The sequence below is a fragment of the Carassius carassius genome, chromosome 45 (genome assembly GCF_963082965.1).
Source record: "Carassius carassius chromosome 45, fCarCar2.1, whole genome shotgun sequence".
Taxonomy (NCBI): Eukaryota; Metazoa; Chordata; class Actinopteri; order Cypriniformes; family Cyprinidae; genus Carassius; species Carassius carassius.
In genome coordinates, this window is record NC_081799.1 from 13,366,178 (window position 1) to 13,375,280 (window position 9,103).

Here is a 9,103-nt window from a genome sequence, read left to right on the forward strand (position 1 = left end):
AACGGCTCTGATATAGTAATCAGTGCATTTCATCTTATTATTGAGGGCCACTCAGTCCACATGTACGTAGGCTGTAGCATAACTACACAGAACATCACATCATTTAAGTATTAAGTGCTTTTTGACTTTATCCATTTGAGCCTTTGAAATATGCAAAAAGATCTTAAACTTTGTAAAGATTCACAAATTTGCATATTCATCAAAAGTGATTTAGATCTCACAAAAAATTTAATTTGTTTTAATACCATCAGAAAATGAATGGTTTGTAAGAGTTATTTATTTAAATATACATAATGCACATAAATAAATATTTTTTCTGCCCTTTTTAAGTTAAAATTGCATAAAATCACAGAAAATGTTTTTAAAAACCTCTAACGGTTTTTGCCTTTATCTATTTAGTCATTTAAATGTTAAATTAGCTGTTTCCTATTATATAACATTAAATATTTTGTTTAATATATGAGCATAATGTTACTTTAAGAAAATTACGCAGGACTGTGTGTGTTTTTATGGAGACATCAGGCATGCAAATGTCATCATGGTGCTTATTCTGCTATTTGAACACTGAAGTCCTGCCTCAAAATTAAAATATAGTTATGCACAGAGTTTTTGCTTACACTGACAGATCTTAAACACACTTTCAAACTTGGATTACTGACTTGAACAAACTCCCGATTTAATATGATAATATGAATTAATACGTTAATCTCGCTTGAGTTTTCTTTTTAGCGTGACTTTTGTTTCAACTTTCTCTTCTGTATTTTTTTCCCTCCTCTAACAGGGACACAAGTGCACTTCAAATAATTAAGTCCCCTCTTTTCCTAGCCGCTGTGCTTCCTTTCATCCTCTCAGACACAGAGGACACAAGCACACATCCAGACAAACACAGCACCTGACAGAACCGACCGGCTAAGGTGGAGGCATCATTTAGTATTTATAAAACGAGTCTGTTGGAGCGTGTTTGTGTGTGTCCGTGCGAGCACACGACTGAGCAAACACATTGCCTTTAAATGCACCTCAATGAGGGTAAGTGATCCCTTATTAGCAAGACATCAGCCCCCAAAATGGGATCAGAGAATGGGTTTCATTGGTGTGTAAATGGACCTCATGACTTCCCAGCTGGGACGATTCTGCCAGGAGGACAACTGACTGAAATCACCATCTGGACAGGGACCAAAAAAAGCCTGAGTGACCTTAGGAAGTCTGTTTTTACTTTTTGTCTTCCTAGTGGCATCTGATTTTGACCAGTTTCAAACCTCAAGTAGGCAAGAGGAGTGATTCTCAAATATGCATTTACACAATTGCACTGGAGGACAAAATGAAGAAGTGTATGGATAATGATTAGGTTGAGACCTAGAAGCATTTGGCAGAACATTTGTACAGTTTAACTGACTTGTGCAAGTTAAAGACGGCAAAACTACACTAGACGTGCACAAATCAGATGCTATTTATTGCAACAAAGTGACTAGACACTGTTTTAGTGGCCTTGGTTCTGGAAGCCTTTTTCTAATTCTTTTTTTCAGTAAGGATGTTGTGTGTATATATAGCTGCAATAATAAATTGCATTCAATAATATTACAATATTGCTGTTTTTACTGTATTTTTACATTTAAAATCACTAAAAAGACACTATTAACTTAGTTACTGATTAAAAGAGTAAAATTAAATATATATGTGCAACATTTGGTTGGATCAGAACTGACTTTCATTACAAAAAAAGTTCCTGAACGATGATTCAGGAACCTTGGCATTCAACTCATCTAAAAAACGCTAATGTTTACAAAGCTCTAACCTAAAATACTTTGCCAATTCTACTTTCTCTTTACAAATAGCATTATCACTCTCCCTGAAGATATAGATTCATTAGGAATGGGAAGTCTGTCTCATTTACGCAAATTGCCTCTTTCAGACAATTAGTTTTGATGAACCTGTTCAAAAACCAATTCAGTGGTTCTTTGCATCACTGTTACATGTCCCCTTACTCCTGCTGTGGCATTTCTAAATGCTCTAATACATTCTCATGAAGCCATTTCAATGCACAGATTGTGGTTTTTGATGTTTTTTCTATTATTATTATTGTGGTGATTGTAATTTGTAATTTTAATTTTATGAGTTCCAGTTCAGTTCTAAGCCCACTTTAATGAGATTAGTGTTCTTGCCATATAATATCCTGTTACATTCAGTGCTTTTCCTGCATATTGATTATTATTTTGATAAATATTGATTAAGTCTTATTTATGTTCTTATACCCTGCAGGACAAATTTCTAAATAATTAATTGGTTCTTAAGCAAAAGTATTAAGAGGATAACTTTTTTTTTCTTATCAGTTGTGCATTTTGTTTTTACAGCAGTCACAATTTAGTTCATAATAGCTTCAAGACATTTATTAAATGCAATTAGCATTTATGTTAATCAGTAAAAAATGATTTACATCTCTTAGCTGAAAATAAAAGCATTAATAATAATAAAAATATATATTTATTAAAACCAATCCTTTCTTAAATGTCTCTAAAAATATGTTTCCAGTTCATTATAGTTATTTATGCTGTTTAGTTAATAAAGTGTTTTTCTTCTTTTTAAATGTATTTTTATTTCATTGTTTCAAGTAATTCAACTTAAACTCATTTCATTTTTAGTTAGTCTCAGATTTTAATGTTTATACTTTATTTTAATTCATCTTTATTTTACATCTTTTATTTTATTTTTTGTTTTTTGTTTTTAGTTTTAGTGTAGTGGGGCAGATTTGGTTTCATTCATAAACAAATCATTCATATGGGTTTAGTGAACCAGATGTGAAGTGATTCATTAAAAAGATTTTTTACTTATGAATAAAGATTTGCATACAAATACACTTTTTTTGTTGTTGTTTTATTTTTTTATTTTTTGCATCACTAAAAATCAAATTAGTTGTTCAAAGATGTTTACATATATTACAAATGTATGGAAAATCAATTTTGATGGGACTGGCATGAGCTAATGCAGCTAAATTATCCAGCGCTTATTTCATAGGTTTCTCTCCCATGAGAGTAATTCTCACTTTTGTTTCACACTATCAAACTTGTTCATGACAGAGAGGATTTAGATGATAGAACAGGTGTTCAAAAACAAAGGTAACGGTACCCAGTGTCCTTCAATTCGGCAAGCGCTTGCTCAGTCATTAACCTGACAAGAGATTACTCTGAGCTGCCACAGGCTTCCAGGGGCATGTGAAGGAAAATAAGACCATCATCTTCACCATTTCGATTCCGTCATAGCCTCCGTCCAACCTCCAATCATGGCCCGTCTCAGATAAACGTGGTTTAAAGATGTCTCTCGTTCATATTCCAAGGTCTTTGCGTCACGTAATGGCTTTGCACTTTCTCTTTGCTTAGAGAGAGAGAGAGAGAGAGAGAGAGAGAGAGAGAGAGAGAGAGACGAGGGAGAAAGTGACTGTGAGATATGTGTGTCCGTTGCAGTATTTCACAAGGGCAAAACATGGTGATTACTGCACAAGGGCATCACAGAGACATTTTTATTGTGCGGTTTTAATAAATAGCTTGTGAGAAACACACAGAGGCAGGAACAGTAAGGATACTAACTTATAAAAATGTATCATTTTAGCAGCCTACTATGTTTCCTTTGTACCATGGAGTATCATGTAAATACTACAGAACTATGATGCTATTTCTATTTGAAAGCAGCATGGTACCACCATAGTATTATCTTTTTGTTAACAGACGGCAATTTAAAATGGGAGTCTTCAACCCTCACAGAGGATAGGAGGCAGAAAGGACATTTTTCTCTTGTTCATTTTCCCAGACTGCAATAAGGTTAAACTGAGAGCAAATGAAAACTTTTAAAGAGAAAGAGACCTCAATTACATCACACGTCTATTTATTTTCATGCAAGATCTCGATTGTCTCAAACTGTCTTCACTTTTGCAAAATTAAAATCAGAGAGCTCTGTATGAACCAAAACACTTCTTAGACCATTTTAAAAAAGCAAATTAAATGCTTAAAGCGGTTGAATATATATTATGCAAAAAGAAAAAAAGAAAGAAAAAGCCATCTGAATTAATCTCAAAATATGGTCTCAATCATAAATATTTTTGAAGGAAAACGAAAATAATTTGAAAAAGCTGATACTTTTGAGAACTCCTGAGAACTCAATTAAATATTTTTTTAGTCTTGAAACCAGGATATCATATTTTTTGTTTTATTTTTATCTTGATACTCTATATAAAACATTAAATATTAGTTTTTTGTTTATCTTACATTTTTACATTTTATTTTAAAATTTCTTTTCAGTTTTTTTTATTTATTTTTTTTATAATTTTGTAGCTTCACTTGATATTGAATAGCAACGAATGAATGGCAACTAAAGTTAATGCTTTTGACCCTTTTCACTTTATCATAATACTCCGCATTTATCCCATCTAAAATGCACAGACACAGAGGTGAACACACACCAAAGAGCAGTTGGGGGTTTGGTGCCTTGCTCAAGGGAACCTTAGTCATGATACTGAAGGTGGTACATTCACTCCCCCCACCTTCAATGCCTCCCGGTATGAGGCTCGAACCCACAACCTTTAGGTTACAAGTCCAACTCTCTAACCATTAGGCCATGACTTCCCCAAATGTAAATAATTTAAATATGTTTAATGATGTTAAATTTGTTTTACTTTGTAACACAATGTAAACACTAAAATTCATTTATTTAGTTAGTTAAAATGTTCGATTTATTATCATTATTATCATTATTATTTTATTATTGCTTTTTGTTACCCACAACAACACTGTAATGAAAAGTTCTTACAAGCACATTTATCTCTCTGTCTCTCACCTGCACTCAACTCTACATATCTTGATTGAAACTGATTTATTTTGGTCTTCAAAAGTCCCCCTCCCAACACACTGTCCTTCCTTACAAGCTTTGAGTGCAATTACTCAAGCCTAGTCAAAGGAACAACAATAGTATTCCAAGGTCATTGGCAACAAGCTGAGCTGACAGTTGGCAGCCCGCACAGATACACAGTAATTTACTCTGTCCTTCAGGATATCTGCCTTTCAAGAACCTGCCACACAACCAGAACAAATGCTCTGTCATCAACAGCAGATTCTTCTCTCCAGAAGAACCTAGCTAAGAACAGAAGTGTGTGCTTATTATTTTATTGTGGTGCAGATGGTGTGCTGATGCACCTGTGGTTTTGCAAGCACTCTTATGGGTGTTCCAGGCCTGTTAGAGCTCTGGGTTTTTGTTTGGGTTTGTGAGGTCACAGTTTGCGAGAGGATTTAAAGTCGCTGGAGGAAGTTAGGTTTATAATTTCAGGCCGCAGTTTCACACTTTTTCACTTGGTTATTCTGTGAGTGCACACACACACACACCCACTCGTCACATATATATATATATATATGTGACGAGTGGGGTGGGGCCGAGGGACATGGGAGTGACGACAGTGAAGGACGAGAGAGGACCAGGCCTGGGCTTTTAGTTGTGTCTTGGTTTTTATTTGCGCGCACCAGTCGTCCGTGAGGGGCTGGTGCGCTGTTTTGTGTTTATTTTGCTTTATTAAAATGCATTTGATTGTCCGCATAAAATGTTTGATTGTCCGCAGGTTCCCGCCTCCTTCTTCCCGATGATTAGCAAGGATGAATTCATTACAATATATATATACACATGCAAACGTGCAGGCACACAGTGAGCCCAGAAGCTATGTGGAACAGTCTAAAAATAACAAGTTAATGTACGATATTATAACACTTCATAGTTTAGTACTATTAATGAGTTTATTCAATTTGACATTGCAACTTCATGGTTCATCCAAGATTAAAATTCAGTCATGATTTACTCACCGTAATGTCGTTCCAAACCAGTATGAAATTGTTTCTCCTGTGGAACACAAAAGAAGATATTTTGAAGAATGTTGGTGATTATTGAGCATTGCACTGTATAGACAAAAAACATTTCTCAAAATATCTTGTATGTTCCATAGAAAGAATGTGAACTATACATTTAATGCTCTGCACACAGTGAAATCTAACTGGTTCAAAATCATTCTTTTCATAAATGTACATTAAACATAAAAATATGTTTTGAATGGCATAGTACAATGACTGTTCATGGCAATTTGAGCCTATTTATAACTTGCACAATAAGCAAGCTAATAAGCTAATGAGAAGTGTTTTTATTGAAAACTAAAAGCAAAAAATGTATTAATTGAAATAATGCTGAAATAAAATGATTAATAAAATAATTCATATTAGATGAAAACGTTCTTGCACACAAGAAGCCACAAAGTAGTATTGTTATTGTAAACTAAACCTAAAACTATTAAAAATTAATTTTGAATATAAATGAAATAAGGTATAAATATTAGATGATAATTTGAAATGTTGCCTTGGCAACTAATTTAAATAAATTAAGTTTAAGTACTAAAATTACTAAACCTAAAGCAAAAATAAAACTGAGAAAAGCACACAAGAAACTGAATAAAAATAAATATACAAATAAAATGAAATCCGAGTGTAACATAATAAAAGTATAAAATAAAATCATACAAATAAAGACTAATTAGAAATAAAAAATCTAAAATACCAGTGAAGAGAAGTGATGAAAACAAGCATATACTGACACAGCTATAAGTAGGTAAACATTTATTAGATGTTTTTATCCAAAGCAACTTACAATTCACTTGTCAGGTTAAGTGGCTTTCTTTAAGGACACAATAGTGGTAACTAATGAATCACCCCTCACAGGGTTTAAAGCTACAACCTAGCCAGACCATTGTTTCAAACTGCTTAATTAAAGCACACCCTCATGATCTGCTACATGAGATTGCTGAAATGTTCTTTAGCACTCTCGTTAAGAACAAACAGCAACTTTGAGTGCTGCGTCCACACCTTTAAGACATAAATTATGCCTCTATACACTGTAAAAAATGTACTGTAGAATTTACAGGATTTTACTGGCAAAAAAGTTGCCAATAAAATCTTGTAAAAATGATGTTAATTGCTGTAAAATGCATTACAGGACATTACTGCAAAACAAATTACAGTTAATTGCTGTATGTGAAATACAGTAGTTTGTAGTATTTTTTACAGTAACATTGAATTTAACTTGTATTTTATTTTACAGCAATATTTTGTAATTTCACTAAAGTACAGTATTTACCTGGCAAAAAAGTTGCCAATAAAGTCATGTAAATATATCTTACAGCATTAATTTGTAATTTCATTAAATTACAGTATTTAACTGTGAAAATCCTGTAAATCCTGTAAATACCCCTAAATACAATATGAGTTTGTAATAATTTAACAATGAAACTGCTTTAAAGAATAATTTGAACAGTAAACTATAAAATACTGATATTAATGCATTATAATGAGCTCTATCTTAATACATTTACAAATGAATAAAAATGAATAAAGTCAATGATGTTGCAAATAAGTATTTATTAAAACTGGCAGAAAGACATTGCAAGGCTTTTACTGGTAAAATAAAAATGTCAGTCTTTCAACAGTTAAAATCTTATCATAAAAATAACATAGCATCACAAATAACTACAAATATATGTAAAAAAAAAATAAGCCATACTCAGAGTAGAACATTAACTTTCTATAAAAATGAAGGTCAATCAACAGAATTTTATATAATTTTTGTAAAAAAAAAAGTTTTAAAGAAAATGATTAAAATAAAATGCTGGAATCAACATTAAATCACAAATTATGTTGTTTGAGCTTATGTTCTATTAAATTAAGAATATTCCTGCAAAAGACAATTTAATAAATACATACTGAAAGTCCATCAACTTTCTGAGATGAGCACACACATGAGGGTTGTCCCTCTTCTCTGAGACTTTTCCACTTGTTTTGCCTCTATGTGTCCGTCTTGTATCCAGTGAGTGTTGTGATTCCAAAAAAAAACATCTGCACATAAAAACAAGCAAAAGCATCAGGATAAAGTTAAGTATTGAATGAAACTGTCACAGCCACGCCATCATCTTCACTCGCTCCACCCTCTCGTTCACTCTCCCCTGAATTCTAATCACCCTCACCTGGCCATCTCATCATCTCATACCCTTTATAAACCACTCTCACTCACCAGTCATCGTCTGGCCTCGTCAATACCACTGACAACAGACTCACCCGCGCTACTCACCTCAAGAGAAAACCACTTACCTTCAGAAGCCTTCATTCCTGTTCATCAGCCGTCAGTCTACCGTCCTCCTTCTGAGAACCTTCCCGCACTCTTCCTCCAGCTCCTAAACCAGAGACTTGGGTTACCTCTCAGTTAAGTCACAGTGAATGATATCATCTACTTCATTACTCACCTTTGCATCCCGGTTCTGCTGCACTTGTAAAAATAAATCTCATTTCAACTCACCACCTGTCTGCCTCTTGTGATTACCTGACAGAAGGCCAGACCGATCACAAAGCAAGCTGCATCAGAACCCGAGGATCCGCCGCAGCGGGACACATTCGCTGAACTGGTTCAAGCCGTCAGTCAAGCCATACTAAAAAATCCTCCTGTCATCGCTACTGACCGCCAAGATCCTCACTCACCTTCACTTCCGTAAACACCCGCTGCTTCGGTAGCTGCCTCTGATAGTCCCATGGCCCGACCAGCGACATACTCAGGCGAGGCGGAGAACTGCAGCGGCTTTCTACTCCAGGTTTCTCTATATTTCGAGATGCAACCGCATCAGTTTCATAATGACTCTGCCCGTATTGCTTTCATAATATCTCTGTTATCTGGCCGCGCTCTTCAATGGGCCCAATCTATATGGAACGCTAACTCACCCATAACCCAGTCTCTTTCCAGCTTCCTTCAACATTTCAAAGTGGTTTTCGGTGTGTCCGCTGAAGAACTCTCCATTCATGACCAGCTCTTCAATCTTCAACAAGGATCATCTTCGGTATGTGACTATGCTCTCCGATTCCGCACCCTGGCGGCCTCTAGTGGCTGGAATGAGACCGCTTTAATGACAGTGTTTTGACATGGCTTAAATTTGAAAATCCGGCAATTAGTGGTTGTTTATGATGACGCTATGGGTCTCGAGAATCTCATCCAAAAAACTTTCCAAGTCTCTCAATGTCTTACAGCCTGTGGTCACACACCATCAGCC

The 9,103-nt window shown here is 34.7% G+C and overlaps 1 pseudogene; it reads right to left on the reverse strand.

Moving 5' to 3' along the window:
• The window catches only part of LOC132126949 (uncharacterized), a 29,745-nt pseudogene extending 20,888 nt beyond the window's left edge, over positions 1-8,857 (reverse strand).
• Positions 8,858-9,103: the final 246 nt, after the last annotated feature.